The following is a 17306-nucleotide window of genomic DNA, read 5'->3' as shown; positions in this document are numbered from 1 at the left end:
ACGGGGGTCAGTGGGTGCTCTCGTCTGCTGGCCCGGCCGCCTTAAGAAAGACAGCATGGCCCAGAGCTCATCCCAAATGAACCCCTGACCTTCTTAACCATGGGCAGAACACTACTCAGACAACACAGGATGACAGAATCACAATATTAAGACTTTATTGGATCCCCAAACAATTAACGGCACATAGCACATAACCAGTAAAACACACAGATGTAACAGGCAACAGAGTCTCACCCTTCCGCTGGCTCACCAGGGATTTTGAATGTCCATGCCTCAGAGCTTCCAGGGCTACTTACTCCAATCCAGCAGCACCCCGCTTTTGGCGAGCACCCACCAAGAATGGAATAACGCCAGATTAAGGAAGCTGGCTGAGGTCTGCAAAGTCTGTAGCCAGGTGACCAAATTGTCCCAACCTGGGTTTGTTCCTTAAGTAGTCTCTGGTATGATGATATGATATAATCCTGGCAGTCGGAGTCAAAATCCCTAGACTGCGGTTATGGTCTCCAATCTGACTCTGAGCCCCTAGATTGAAGCCATGTATCCAAGTGATCCTCTAGTCGGACTCAAAGTCCCTAGACCGATTCCTCAAGACATCCTGGTTTTGATCCCCCAGCCAGCTCCTAAGAGCTTAGACTAGATAATGTAACATCCATCAAGTCCCTTTTTATAGCCCGAATGTTCCCTTAGGATATACTGTTCCCTTATCGGATTGGTTGTACAAGGTTGCTTCTCTTATTGGATGAATTTCAAGCTGCATGGATAATGTTCATTTAAATGATGTGGACAGAAAGACTGAGCATATTTACATGTAGTCTGCAATGCACAGACTAGACAATGGCAACGGAGGTAATTTACATTAGATTAGCAATACACAACTACATTTCAAGAAATGCTCAGAAGGGTCTGGCAGAAACAATAGTTTAGCAAGCATGAGTTAATACACAGAAGAACAATACGTCTGGCTAATGTAAGAAATTTAACCCACAACACACATTGAAAAATTCTGTGTTGTCATATTACTGTCCCAAAAAACATTCATTTTCAATATTCTACTTATAACTTCTTCAGTATCCACTGGATCCACCTCATCATCATAAGAATCAATGGATGAGGATGCTTGATATTACCAACGACATACCTGAGGAACACTAAAGGGCGCTTTACACGCTGCGACATCACTAGCGATAGCTAGCAATGTTGTACGTGATAGCACCCGCCCACGTCGTTTGTGCGACATTTGGTGATTGCTACTGTAGCGAACATTATCGCTACGGCAGCATCACACCCACATACCTGTTCAGCGATGTCGCTGTGACCGCCGAAAAATCCCTCCTTCAAGGGGGAGGTGCGTTTGGTGTCACAGCGACGTCACTGTGGTGTCACTAAGCGGCCGCCCAATAGCAGAGGAGGGGCGGAGATGAGCGGCCGGAACATGCTGCCCACCTCCTTCCTTCCTCATTGCCGGTGGACGCAGGTAAGGAGATGTTCGTCGTTCCTCCGGTGTCACACACAGCAATGTGTGGTGCCGCAGGAATGACAAACAACCAGCGGCATGCACCAACAATGATATTATGAAAAGGAGCGATGTGTCAACGATCAAAGATTTTTGACGTTTTTGCAATCGTTGATTGTCGTTCCTTTTGGTCACACACAACTATATCGCTAATGGCGCCGGATGTGTGTCACCAACACCGTGACCCCGACGATAGATTGTTAGTGATATCGTTGTGTGTAAAGTACCCTAAAGTACCCTTAGCAGAGGCGGGGCGGAGATGAGGGGCCGGACCATGCCGCCCACCTCCTTCCTTCCTCATTGCCGGTGGACACAGGTAAGTAGATGTTCGTTGATCCTGCGGTGTCACACATAGTGATGTGTGACGCCGCAGGAACGATGAACAACATCGTACCTGCAGCAGCAACGATATTATGAAAAGGAGTGACGTGTCAACGATCAGCAATTTTTTACACTTTGGCGATCGTTGATCATCGCTCCTAGGTATCACATGCTGCGATGTCGCTGCCGGATGTGCGTCACTAACGACGTGACCCCGACGATATATCATTAGCGATGTCGCGGCATGTAAAGCACCCACTACAGTTTAAAAATTCTAACCAAAGTAATTTTGCATATAATAGCCAAAATGTAAGCACCGGTGCCTAGAACGCCACCAATACGCATTGTAGGGTTAAATCAGATATTTCTAATTTTTTTAGTTTTTGGTAGGGATGATCGAATACCCTATTATTCGCTTCACCGAATATCCAGCAAATACCTCGCCGCAATTCGAGCATTCGCGAATATTCGATTCCCAATGCAAGTCTATGGGAAGCCAGAATAATTTCATGTCGGACCTAATGGTGACCTGTGGTGACTGAGGAAAAGGCTGAAATGGATTAGAAAAGGCTGAAACAGTATGGGCACATCCTGTAGAAGGTGCCTGACTGCATTTGTAGTGTCTTTAAAAAACGTGGTCAGAGCAGTACGCAGCGTTTACATATTTGCCAGAACAGCTCTCAAACCAAAGTAAAAGAGGGGAAATTGCTAAGAAACAGTTTCTAGTGCCTAATCACTGTAATAAAATGTCAAATGAAGCCCTGTCCTCAAAAAAAAAACCCACTTTAGCATATGTTCACACATTTCGTTTTTAACATTTTTTCTTCTTTTTCGATTAGAAAAGGGCTGTAACTTATACATTATATTGGTGTCTGTCTCGCACCTCTTTTTTGGGACATATTTGACAGCACTTTAAAAGGTCAGCTACATTGTGCCCGTTGGGATGTTGACTTTGCCCTCCTCCCCCTCCACCAGCACCACCGGCTTCAGTGGCCCTCTACTCAAATGTAGGAAGGGTCACTGGCTGTCCTCAAATCTCAGACTTCTTAGGGCTCTCAGGTGGGCCCTGTAACATACATTGGGGAGGGATGGCAGTCATTTGTAGTTTTCTGCGTCCCCTATATCATTAGTGTGAAAGTTGGAATACGTACTCCATAACACTTTACAGTGCTATTGCCAATGTGGCCATTTGGGTGTTGGCCTTGCCCTCCTCCTCCTCCATCAACACCACCAGCTAAAGTGGCCCTCTATTCAAATTCTATTCAATTGATTCAGTAATGTATGTTATATGGAGAAATTAACGCCACTCTGGGACATCGAAGCTAATGTCATTGATGATGATTGCATGTGACCAAATGCAGGTTGGGAACAGGAGGCATCATCGCCTGTTTCCTAGACCGCAGTTTGTGAAGCATGCAGCACCGTGGAAGTGGCAGTTGTTTCACTCTGGAACTCGGGCTCTATTCCACTAGCTAACACCGAGGATTTAAAAAAATTCAGTTTCCCCAGGGGAAAATGGTTCAAACATCATGTAGCACAGCATCAGAAGGTACTCCCAACAGCTCCAAACAGCTTTTTTTTAAAAAATTGGTAGGATTTGCAACAGGGCATAACATTCCAAAGAGTTTAATACATTCAGTTTCCCCAGGGGATAATGGTTCAGATACCATGTAGTACAGCCTCATAAGGTACGCCCAATAGCTCTCAACATCTTTTTTAAAAAAATTGGAAGGATAAGCAGCAAGGCATAATATGCCAAAGCGCTAAAAAAATTCTGATTGTGCAGGGGGCCATGTGTAACACACCGTGGAGCATAGCATCAATAAAGAACACAAATAGAGACTGCCTGACCAATTGTTATAGACAGTGTAGCCTCGACAGTGGTTGTTCCAGTGCATAATGTACAAAGGCTTGAAAAATATTGCCCTGGGTGATTGAGCCAAACAATTACATCGCAGCAGCATAACAGGTTAGATTAGTCATGCGGTGTCATTAGATGATAGAAGACAAAATAGTCTTGAATGAGAAACAATGGAACTTATTTGAACTTACGAAATACAAATTTTGGGGCTACACTTATTATTGGGTCTTGTTAACAGGCAGCCTGAGATACTCTGGGGCAATCCATCTATGGTTCATTTTGATCATCGTCAAACTGTCTGCACTTTCAGTGGATAGTCATGTGCGAGTATCTGTTATTGTTCAACCCGCTGAGCTGAAAACATGCTCAGACAACACACTTGCAGCAGGGCAAGCTAGCACTTCCAAAGCGGATAAGGCGAGGTCTGGCCAAGTGTTGAACTTGGAAACCCAATAGTTAAACAGAACAGTAGACTGTGAAAGCACGCTGATACGGTCACCTACATAGTCCTTCACCATCTTACTTAAGTGTTCCCTCCTTGTCATAGTACCCCCAACCGGTATCTGATTCGCAGTTGATGGTTTGCAGAAAATGGACCAGTTTTGGCACATTGTGCCCCCGCCTGTGTTGCTCCTACTATGCATAGCCCTCTCATGTAATCCTGTTACGTGAGATGACACTCTACCTCTGACACCAGCATGATCTGAGGGTAATCGTTTCATCAACTGCTCCACTACAATGAGTTTCTGCTGGCATTTTAGACCATTCTTCTTTGGCAAACTGCTCCAGGTCCCTGAGATTTGAAGGGTGCCTTCTCCAAACTGCCATTTTGAGATCTCTCCACAAGTGTTCTATGGGATCCAGGTCTGCACTCATTGCTGGCCACTTTACTAGTCTCCAATGCTTTCTCTCAAACCATTTTCTAGTGCTTTTTGAAGTGTGTTTTGGGTCATTGTCCTGCTGGAAGACCCATGAACTCTGAGGAAGACCCAGGTTTCTCACACTGGGCCCTACATTATGTTGCAAAATTTGTTGGTAGTCTTCAGACTTCATAATACCATGCACACGGTCAAGCAGTCCAGTGCCAGAGGCAGCAAAGCAACCCCAAAACATCAGAGAACCTCTGCCATGTTTGACTGTAGGGACCGTGTTCTTTTCTTTGAATGCCTCTTTTTTTTCTGTAAACTCTATGTTGATGGCTTTTCACAAAAAGCTCTACTTTTGTCTCATCTGACCAGAGAACATTCTTCCAAAATGTTTTAAGCTTTCTCAGGTAAGTTTTAGCAAACTCCAGTCTGGCTTTTTATGTCTCAGGATAAGAAGTGGGGTTTTCCTGGGTATCCTACCATACAGTCCTTTTTAATTCAGATGCCGATAGTACGGGTTGACACTGTCTTACCCTCGGACTGCAGGGCAGCTTGAACTTGTTTGGATGTTAGTCGAGGTTCTTTATCCACCATCCGCACAATTTTGCGTTGAAATCTCTCATCAATTTTTCTTTTCCTTCCACATCTAGGGAGGTTAGCCACAGTGCCATGGGCTTTAAACTTCTTGATGACACTGCGCACCATAGACACAGGAACTTTCAGGTCTTTGGAGATGGACTTGTAGCCTTGAGATTGCTTATGCTTCCTCACAATTTGAATCCTCAAGTCCTCAGACAGTTCTTTGGTCTCCTTTCTTTTCTACATGCTCAATGTGGTACACACAAGGACACAGGACAGAGGTTGAGTCAACTTTAATGCATGTCAACTAGCTGCAAGTGTGATTTAGTTATTGCCAACACCTTTTAGGTGTCACAGGTAAGTTACAGGTGCTGTTAATTACACAAATTAGAGAAGCATCAAATGATTTTTCAAACAGTGCCAATACTTTTGTCCACCCCTTTTTATGTTTGGCACTGTATTTGCCTCAACAAGTAGCAAAGAGAATTTGTCTTTGTAGCGTGGGTCAAGGAAAGTACATAACCAGTATTTGTTGTCTGCCAAAATGTGGACTAGCCGACAGTCATGAGAAAGACAGTGTGACATGAACTGTGCCACTTGTCCCAGACTCCGCACTGGAAACCTTTGTGTGTCACTGCTAAGAATATATTCTGTCTCCCTAAACCTCCTTTCCTCCTCAGTCTCTCGTTCCTCCTCTTGCTCTTCCTCAGGCCCTCCATGCTGGACAGTCCAGAAGCTTGGGTTGTCAATCCCTTGGTTACCAACTTCAAAGCATTCCTGTTCTTCATCATCATCCTCATCCTCATGATGCTGCCCAAAGGTGGCCTGAGCCTGATGGCCGAGGTTGTGCGGATTACTAGCAACCATTGTGAAGTCTGGATCCACAGACACCTGGGGAGTATTAACACTGGGGTCAGTCAGAACATGTAGAGAGCGTTTCAATAAACAAATCAGTGGAATGGTAATGCTGCTCCCAATGTTTGTACAGTAATCAAAATTCTCTAGGACCAGACAAATGTCTGCAATCCACACCCATTCTGCAGTACTTATGTCTGGCAGCTGCATCTGTTGGGCATGTTCCAGCTGGAATTGGGACACTGCCCTCTGCTGCTCATGGATCCTGGCCAACATAAAATAGGTTGAATTCCATCTTGTAAGGAGGTCACATATTAGTCTGTGATGAGGTAAGTGTAAGTGCTGCTGCAGCACTGCCAGGCCAGCAAAAGAAGGAAATGACTTGCGAAAATGGGTGCTAATACATCGTACCTTGGTAAGTAGGTCTGGTATCCCAGGGTATTTTTTGAGAAAGTGCTGAACTACTAAATTTACAATGTAAGCCATACAAGGAACGTGTACAAGCTTTCCAAGCGTTAAAGCCACCACCAGATTACGACCATTATCGCACACTACCATCCCTAGATGGAGGTCCTGTGCTACAGAGATCCCAGCTGGGGAATGATATCGACAGTTGGACACTGGCGGATGTTGAGGAGGATGCACAGGAGCCAGATGAAGAGTAGGAGGAGGAGGAGGGAATTGTAACTGTGTAGGAGGCTACTGAAACTGTGATTGAAGTGGGGCCCACTATTTTGGCTGTGGGAACTATATGGGATGTTGCCAGCTCAGACTCTGTACCAGCCACCACCAGGTTCACACAGCGTGACGTCAGTGAGATGTAGCGTCTCTGTCCACTTCCGCTTGTCCACGTGTCTGTGGTTAAGTGGACCTTCCCTGTTATGGTGTTGGTGAGAGCCTATTTGATATTTACGGACATGTGATTGTGGAGCGCAGGGACGGCACAATGAGAAAAATAGTGTCGGCTAGGCACAGAATACGATGTTCTAACACCGCCAAAAAAACGCGGAAAGCCTCTGTTCCCACAAGCCAATACGGCATCATCTCTAGGGCTATCAATCGTCCAATGGGTGCAGTTAGTGCATAACGGGGAATTTTTGCTTCTTTTCAAAGGTCTGTGGTATGGACAACTTAACGGAACGCTGGGACACCAAAGCAGATATGGTCGTTGATTATTGAGTTTGGCCAACATTAGGTTGGGAGAAGGAGGCATAAGCGCCACCTTCCTGCACACCAGTTTGGGAAGCAGGCAGCCCAGGGGAAGTGGCAGAGTTTGGAGTCTGGAAATCAAGTTTTTCACCTAGAGCTGTCAACCACCTAGTGATGTGCTTGGCTAACATATGGTTTCTTATAGTGAAGGTGCCCAAGCTGGAAGTATTTCTGCCTCTGCTAAGCTTGGCCTGCCAGATTTGACAAATGGAAACCGTTTGGGCCGAAGGACTCTTGGAAAAAAACTCCCACACAATTGCAGCACGGACCCTTGGACTCCGAGATGGAAAAGGTGGTGCATGGACCCTTGGACTCTGAGATGCCACAGGTGGTGGTGTCATGTGCACAGTTGATTGACCTCTGGCAGTGGTCGAAACCCTATCTCTTACAGCCTTTTTGCAGACTATGGGCACATGCTCCTCTGCACTGCTGCTCTTGCAATCCATGCCACCCATCCATGTTGGATCAGTCACCTCATCATCGACCAGGTCGTTTTAAAATTCCTGAAGGTCAACATCTTTGGTAATGGAGGTTTTAGGCTGATCTGAGAGCAACTGTGTCTCCTCATCCTACAACACTTCCACCTAATTGCCCAGCATGTCACGGTTAACAACATGGCTTTCTTCTGGCCTTAAGTACTCAAAGATCTGTGCATCACTGCACACCACGGCCTCACCTGCATTCCTGGTGTTGCGCGATGAGAGGCAAGAAAGGTCAAAGGGTCCCGTATACAGTTCCTCAAAGTAACCTGCTTTGGTGTCATATGTTTCCTTAGAATACTGATGTGGTGAGGAAAGAGGACCAGGCTGAGGATTCGATGGGCCAGCCTCTGGGCTACTCAAGTCTGTCTGTGTGGACCCTTGGGATTAGCTACTAGACAAGTAACTGGAGGCATTTTCTGCTAGCCAATTTGTTACCTGTTCGCACTGTTCAGGGCGCAAGAGTGGTTTCCCACGTGTACAAGAAAATTGGGATAGGAAGGCAGAGGTAGAAAAAGCAGAAACCTTTTTCTTTGGCTTGGTCACACTGCTTGGGCGACCACCACTGTCACTACCACCTCGTCCACGGCCCTTACTGCCTCTTTTTCCCATTTTTTTGGTTTGATTATTTGAAGGTGAATACTGTAACGTGACCTTTTGTACAGGCAGTGGAAAGACACTGATGCCGGGTTGTTAAACTTGTGTTAATAGTTTCCCACAATAGCTGTTTCTGTAAGTCTAAAAACCACAAGGTACCTTTATTGGACAAAGTACCACTTGGAGGAGTCGACAAAGATGTTGTGAATGTCTTTCAGCCCCAAAAGAAAACTAGGTTTGACACCACTTTTATTTTAGTATTGGTTTTTGGCACTCAGACTGTGTTTTAGTAAGAGCAGGGCACTATGCAGGTTCTGTAATATCTGAAGACACTAGGATGCTAGCTTGGTGCTATAACAGTATTTTGCTTCAGGCAGAAGTAGTGCCACTGACACTGAGTATTAATTAAAATTTTGGAACACTGAGACTTTGGTTTAATAAGATCAAGCCACTATCTAACTTTTGTAAGATATGAAGCCCTGAAAAGTATGCTAGGTTGCTGCTAGGAATGCACTGGCCTTGAGGTAGAAGTAGTGCCACTGACACCAAGTATTATTTAAATTTTGGTAACACTGAGACTGTGTTTTCATAAGATCAAGCCACTATCTAAATTCTGTAAGATATGAAGCCCCCAAAAGTATGCTAAGTTGCTGCTAGGAAGGTACTGGCCTTGAGGCAGAAGTAGTGCCACTGACACCGAGTTTTAATTAAAATTTTGGATCGCTACAGCGATCTCATTGGGGTCACGGATTTTGTGACGCACATCCGGCCGCTGTAACGATCTCGTTGTGTGTGACTCCTAGGAGCGATTTTGGATCGTTGCAAAAATGTCCAAAATCGCTCCTCATTGACATGGGGGTCCTCTCCCAATTATCACTGCTGTCGCTTGGGCAAAGTTGAACCTCGTCCCTGCGGAAGCACACATCGCTACGTGTGACGCTGCAGGAACGAGGAACCTCTCCTTACCTGCCAAATGCCAGCAATGAGGAAGGAAGAAGGTGGGCGGGATGTTCGTCCCGCTCATCTCCGCCCCTCCGCTTTGATTGGGCGGCCACTTAGTGACGTCGCTGTGACGCCGAATGAACCGCCCTCTTAGAAAGGAGGCGGTTCGCCGGTCACAGCGACGTCGCTGAGCAGGTGTGTACGTGTGACTCTGCCGTAGCGATAATGTTCGCTACGGCAGCGATCTCCACATATCGGCATAACGATAGGGGCGGGTGCTATCATGCTCGCCATCGCTAGCATCGGCTAGCGATGTCGCAGTGTGTAAAGCCACCCTTTGTTGCAGCAGGCCACTATCTAAGTTCTATGAGATATGAAGTCACCACCAGGATGCTATATATTATGGTATTTGGTTTCAGGCAGAACTACAGGCTGTGACAGCAATTTTATTTATTTATTTATTTATTTTAAACCTACACTTATTTTTAGCAGTAGGGTACTATGGAGTTTATGTACGCTATGAAGCCAACACAATGACGCAACTGAGCTGGTATGAATTGAGATGGTGGTTGACAGGCACTACATTACACCTGAACCCATTGTTTTGTCAATTTTGGGACTTTTTTTGCAAGTTGTAATACCTATTCCTAGTAGAACAGACACAAGGGATGTAGCAGTGCTTAGATTGTTGCTTATTAGTAGCAGATGTCAAGACAGCTTTAAATCTCTCCCTGCCTGTGAATAAGTTCTCCCTATATCACACACTGCACTATCATACCATATGCAGCACTAATAGGAGGATTTTTTTTTGGGGGGGGGCGGTTTAAAACAAGAACGGTTCTCACCTAACTAAGCAAAGCACTAACACTGATCCTATAGCTATTTCTATGATTTACACAGCTGCTAGAAGGAAATGCACACTATCTTCAGCCCTTAAAAGGACTATTTTGGATTTTGTAGCAGGAATGCTATATCAAACAAAGCACTGCCCACAAAATGATGGCAACCTTATATAGCCCCTATGACGTTGTGCGGCAAAGCTAATCACAGTAACACCATAACAAAGATGGCTGTGGCGTTACTGGGAGGGCAAACAACGTCAGATGTGTTCATTGGCTGGAAAAAGGCATCAGGAAGGCAGAAATGAAAATGAAAGTATCGAAGCGAATACCATATTAGCCATCGTATAGCGAATACCTCGAATACCCCATTATTCGCCGGATACCAAATAGTGGCGAATATAGTCGCTCATCCCGTGTTTTTGGCAATTTATTTTTTATTTCACAATCCATAATAAAATAGAAATAGAAACCTTGCAATTTTCACTCTGGTTATTAGAGCGTTTTTATACTCTAACTTCCTGGAGTTTTTTTTTCAGGAAGGGATATGTACTGTACATTATCAACAATAAAGAGACCATACAGTTAGGTCCAGAAATATTTGGACAGTGACACAAGTTTTGTTATTTTAGCTGTTTACAAAAACATGTTCAGAAATACAATTATATATATAATATGGGCTGAAAGTGCACACTCCCAGCTGCAATATGAGAGTTTTCACATCCAAATCGGAGTAAGGGTTTAGGAATCATAGCTCTGTAATGCATAGCCTCCTCTTTTTCAAGGGACCAAAAGTAATTGGACAAGGGACTCTAAGGGCTGCAATTAACTCTAGAAGGCGTCTCCCTCGTTAACCTGTAATCAATGAAGTACTTAAAAGGTCTGGGGTTGATTACAGGTGTGTGGTTTTGCATTTGGAAGCTTTTGCTGTGACCAGACAACATGCAGTCTAAGGAACTCTCAATTGAGGTGAAGCAGAACATCCTGAGGCTGAAAAAAAGTAAAAATCCATCAGAGAGATAGCAGACATGCTTGGAGTAGCAAAATCAACAGTCGGGTACATTCTGAGAAAAAAAGAATTGACTGGTGAGCTTGGGAACTCAAAAAGGCCTGGGCGTCCACGGATGACAACAGTGGTGGAGGATCGCCGCATACTTTCTTTGGTGAAGAAGAACCCGTTCACAACATCAACTGAAGTCCAGAACACTCTCAGTGAAGTAGGTGTATCTGTCTCTAAGTCAACAGTAAAGAGAAGACTCCATGAAAGTAAATACAAAGGGTTCACATCTAGATGCAAACCATTCATCAATTCCAAAAATAGACAGACCAGAGTTAAATTTGCTGAAAAACACCTCATGAAGCCAGCTCAGTTCTGGAAAAGTATTCTATGGACAGATGAGACAAAGATCAACCTGTACCAGAATGATGGGAAGAAAAAAGTTTGGAGAAGAAAGGGAACAGCACATGATCCAAGGCACACCACATCCTCTGTAAAACATGGTGGAGGCAACGTGATGGCATGGGCATGCATGGCTTTCAATGGCACTGGGTCACTTGTGTTTATTGATGACATAACAGCAGACAAGAGTAGCCGGATGAATTCTGAAGTGTACCGGGATATACTTTCAGCCCAGATTCAGCCAAATGCCGCAAAGTTGATCGGACGGCGCTTCATAGTACAGATGGACAATGACCCAAAGCATAAAGCCAAAGCTACCCAGGAGTTCATGAGTGCAAAAAAGTGGAACATTCTGCAATGGCCAAGTCAATCACCAGATCTTAACCCAATTGAGCATGCATTTCACTTGCTCAAATCCAGACTTAAGACGGAAAGACCCACAAACAACAAGACCTGAAGGCTGCGGCTGTAAAGGCCTGGCAAAGCATTAAGAAGGAGGAAACCCAGCGTTTGGTGATGTCCATGGGTTCCAGACTTAAGGCAGTGATTGCCTCCAAAGGATTCGCAACAAAATATTGAAAATAAAAATATTTTGTTTGGGTTTGGTTTATTTGTCCAATTACTTTTGACCTCCTAAAATGTGGAGTGTTTGTAAAGGAATGTGTACAATTCCTACAATTTCTATCAGATATTTTTGTTCAAACCTTCAAATTAAACGTTACAATCTGCACTTGAATTCTGTTGTAGAGGTTTCATTTCAAATCCAATGTGGTGGCATGCAGAGCCCAACTCGCGAAAATTGTGTCACTGTCCAAATATTTCTGGACCTAACTGTATCTTCTGCGTTGAAGCATTTATTGAATGTGTGAAAACCTTATTGTGAAGGGAAGCGGAGCAGGAGGAGCTGTAACACTGTTTACTTTGGATCCTGTGTTCTTGTAAGTGGGTGACCTATGGTTTTGTACCCCCTGAAGACATCAATGGTGTTTAAAAAAAAGTATGATACATATATTTATTGCTAAAATTTAGAAAAGTATGTATTCCCTTTCCGGTCACAGTACTGCCAAGGCTCATTAGATGTCACTGTTTTCTGTCCTCTTCTGTAGAGTACAGAGTAAGGGTTTGGGTTTTTCTAACAGAGATAAAAGGGACAGTGTTGGTAGGGTTAACTACAGAACCCACCCACTGTAGATGTGATATAGAAAGATGTAGTTTCTACTTGGAGCTCAGTTAGGTGAGTGCAGTGTGGAGTGAGGGAAGAACCACTGATAGGAGCAGACAAGTGCAGTGAGTTATTGGAGAGTACCAGGGAGCATGAACCAAAACAAATATTAGTGGTGACAGAAATTTATCACAGAAGCAAGTGGCTGCAACCTGTATGAGAGAAGTCTTCGACAGGAGTGACTCCAGTGTTGACCGGCTGTGAAAGGGACCTTGTAAGAGAAAGGATCTGCCTTGTTGGAAAGATGGTAAGGCTAAGTTTACATCTCCAGCAGTTATCCATTAGAATAGATCCTGCAGAGATCCATTGGGAAAAAAAGGGTACCAACTTTTTTGGCCATTGTTACATAACAGATGTTTGCAGGTTACAGTTTTTTTTTAACATTGGAGTCTATGGAGAACGGATCCGTTAATGGACCACTATATATCTTCTATTTGAAATGGATCTTGTAAGAAAAAAACAGATCTGTTACAAATGCAAGGAAAACGAATGGCTAAACAGCAATCTGTTAACGAATATGTTCTCCATAGACTGCAATGTTAACAAAAACAGATCTGGCAGAAATGTGTTATTTAAGAAAGGACAATAAAGTTATGTTTGCACAACTTTTCCCAAGTTTTTCTCTGCAAGATATATTCTAATGGATGATTACTAGACATGTGAACTCTGTCTAAAAGGGTATGGGCTAAAGGAACGGCCATCGTAAGGAATCACTGTCTTTGGTACTAGTCAGGGAACACAGCAAAATATATTGACCCATGCGTTTCAACGCCATAGGAAGAAAAAGGACTAATTTAATTTGCCTGGGTGCAGGACCCATAGCATTACACATTGACCCATGTGATACTGCATGTAGAAGAAAGAGATGCCCTTTCATTTGTTTTGTCCATTTACTGTACACAAATAGGATGCTGTTGCACAAAACTGATAAGAGTAAGCCTCTGCATTATACAGAAGATAAAGTGAAGTGTGTTGCCTGCTGTCCTATGTACCCAGGTTGTCTACCAAGAAAAGTGTACCCTGTTTATAATAACCCATTTGTTGTCCTTATCCTAAAGATAAAGGGGATTAAGGAGGAACAGAACCACCAGGGTCGCAAGGTGAAGGTGTTCTCGGTAATTTCGTCGTCCCACCCACACACACACAGTAATCCCCTATTTCTATAGCGTTCCAACATGAAGAAATTGAGTCCCTCGCCTACGTCATCCTTCCTGGGGACAATCACATCATCATCTCCTTGTAGAGGTATAAATGTGCCTCTGCACTACTGATAAGGAACGTTATTGAATATTCTTCCTGGAAAGACATAAGTTATGTGTCCAGAAAAGCTCCAGAAACTAATGTGAAAATTGCAAGATTACTATTTGTTTTTTAAGGATTGTTTTAACAAAAGAATTGGCAAAAAATATTTTAAAAATACATCTCACACAAAAATCTGTTTTTTACAATAGGTCATTTTCTGATGATAGCTTTCTTTTATGAGTCAGAATAAGAGGTGGGAGGATAAGTCATAGTCAACCATAACAAAATAGGAAGCCCACATTTACAAAGTATAGAAGGTGGCTGCTGAGATTTCTACCCAACTTAAAAATGTTGCCTTACACTTTGGTACAGTCTCACCTATCGGACATGAAAAAACATGTTTTTCATTGATGTGTTAAAGGTACGCATGTTCCTCTATGTGCCGTGATTTTGGCACATGTGTGATCTCCGTGTGCTATCCGTGATAATACACGGAGATCAGTAATAGAAAAATGGTCTGCACTCAGACTATGGTAATGATGGTGCAAGTGAAAATTGGCTCAAGTACTCTAAAGTCGTATATCAAATGAATTCACTGCACTCAATATTTGTGAGGCAAAAGGTGATTTTTTTTTTTTATTAAATAAAGGACTGCGACTATGAAAACATCCGACGACGTTTCGACCCGCCTGGGTCTTAGTCAAGTCGCTATGTGAAAGAAATACAAAATATATAATCAAAATCAAAATCCAAAGTAAATATATACAATAATTACAATATATACAATTTATACAAAATATATACAAAATTTATACAAGATCAAATCATCAAGTCATAAACAATTGTGAGTTGTAAGTTCGATAAGCTACTAAAGCAAGAGATCATGGAGTATAATATTATGCAATCTGAAAAATGTACTCAAACATAATGATTAAAGGCCAAGTGATCATCTAAAAGTACAATAGAACAGGCAGATCAATGCATTAAAGTGAAAAAACCATATCAATGAACAAACAAATGAGAGAAATGTAAACGATAGTGTAGTACATCGGCAAGGTTACCTTTATAGTAGGTGACTGCAGGGTGAAAGATGAGGTGCACTGTAGGACTGATGCATATGTAAGCGTGTCTAGTGAAATAGAACATGGTAAATAGGTATAGCATATATAGATTAAGGAAAAACACAGTTGAATATAGGAGTATTTAGTTACCTTGAGGATAGTATATAGAGTGTGCAGGTGCAGCAGCGCTGTTGCTATTAGTTTCTTGTATCCTGGGGTACTGCCGAGGAGGGGGAGGTATATAACTGTGAGTTAACTTACACCTCACAATTGTTTATGACTTGATGATTTATCTTTTATAAATTTGGATATATTTTGTATAAATTGTATATATTGTAATTATTGTACATATTTACGTTGGATTTTGATTTTGATTATACATTTTGTATTTCTTTCACATAGCGACTTGACTAAGACCCAGGCAGGTCGAAACGTCGTCGGATATTTTCATAGTCGCAGTCCTTTATTTAATAAAAAAAAATTCACCTTTTGCATCACAAATATTGAGTACAGTGAATTAATTTGATATAAATACACAGAGATCAGACACTTATACTCCCCTATCCACACCGCTGCTCTCCGTGGTGCTGAAGAATCCGGTGATGCTGTTTCCGGCTGCCACTGTCTCATATCTGCAGCTTCATCCAGGTCAGCTGTGCAGTGCATATGTATGAGTATAATTAGCCGGCCTGGAAGCAGAGACAGCAGCGGCTGAAGATAGCACTACTGGAGATGGGTAAGTTTAAAAAGCTTTTTATTTTAAATGTCCGTGTTTTTCTGGTTCATGTTACATGGATCACACCATAGTGTGGTCCGTGGGTCATCAGTGTTGCAGTAAAAAACGGACTTGTATCCATGTGGAACACATGGAGACATGTGTATGCCGCATGGAAACACATCAGTGAGAAATCACTGATGTGTGCACAGACCCATTGATTTTAATGGGTCTGCATATGTCCGTGATTCTGGTACATATAAAAACTGTCACATACATACCAGAATCACGGACGTGTGAAGGGGTCCTTAAGCAGACAGATTTGAGCTGTAAATTCTCACTATTTTCATTACTTAAGTTGAGAAACTTGAAGTTGATAAACTTGATTATATTTCATGGGAAACAATGTACATTTTACTTATTACTTTTAAGTTTTGACTAATAAAAATATATGCAAAAAATTGTGGAAATATGCATTTTATGTCAGAAAGAAGCGCAAATACATTGCTAAATGTGAGCCTATTATTTTTTTTTGTTAGTATTCTTCAGTATGACATTACATCCATGCAGTAAAAATGCTGTACATTTTCTGTTAAGCTTTGCAGATGGAAAATCAACTATTTATTACTGTAAATTTTAAGAAATTTTAACAAATCTCATTCACTGTATAAGGAAAAATACCCATGCATAAATTGACATGTGGTGCACATCTTAAGTTTGCAGCACAATCCAGCAGTAGAGAACATTTGAATTATTAGATGAATAGCTGTCTAGCGTCAAATTGCTTGATTGATAGGAGAGTAGCAGCTGAACTTTATGACTCTTCAGTCTGCAATCTTTATTCCTTTTTTTCAAATTCAGTCCCTTTGAAATGCAGATGCACAATACTTAAAGTTTTATTTTTATTTCTTATGCAAACTGTTTCCTCCATTAATACATGCTGGTTGTGTGGTCTGTGACTTCAGGATGCAAATTTCATTACTAGTGATGGGCGAATAGTAAAATATTTGGGTTCAGATTATTTATGACAAACAAGTCATACTATTCGTGCATTTGTTCCCAATAACAAACCTAGTGGAAGTCAATAGGAAACTCAAATATTTTTCCGGCGGACCTTGGAAGTAGATCTGTGAAGGCTGTAAAAATGCTGCAATGGATGGATAAGTGCTTAAACTGAATGGAAACAGCATGAGGAAGATGCCTGGATACATTTCTGACAAACAGCTGGTTTCTGGGGATAATGTCAGAGTATACGCCACTTTTACAGAGTAACAATAAAAGCACCAAAACCAAATCTAAATTAGATTTTACAGGAAACAATGTTAAGAAGCATTCTTTCCTGTATAATGACTTGTACATAAGGTAAATGGAAAAAAAGCTACAAAACAATGCTCACCTTGTACGTAGCATTTTTGCTTTTGTTTTTGTCATTGCTTTTAATCCTGATAAAAAGTTCACTGGGGAATCTAATAATAACATTTTACTACCATATCTGGGCATGTGGTGTGTGTGTGTGTGACATGGTCAGACACCTCCTGTTTAATTTATGAATATCTGCATTAATCCATGCTAGACTGGATTGTGATTAGGACTGGTTGGTTGATTA

The sequence above is a fragment of the Anomaloglossus baeobatrachus genome, chromosome 2 (assembly GCF_048569485.1).
Source record: "Anomaloglossus baeobatrachus isolate aAnoBae1 chromosome 2, aAnoBae1.hap1, whole genome shotgun sequence".
Lineage (NCBI taxonomy): Eukaryota > Metazoa > Chordata > Amphibia > Anura > Aromobatidae > Anomaloglossus > Anomaloglossus baeobatrachus.
This window is presented reverse-complemented; position numbering follows the sequence as displayed.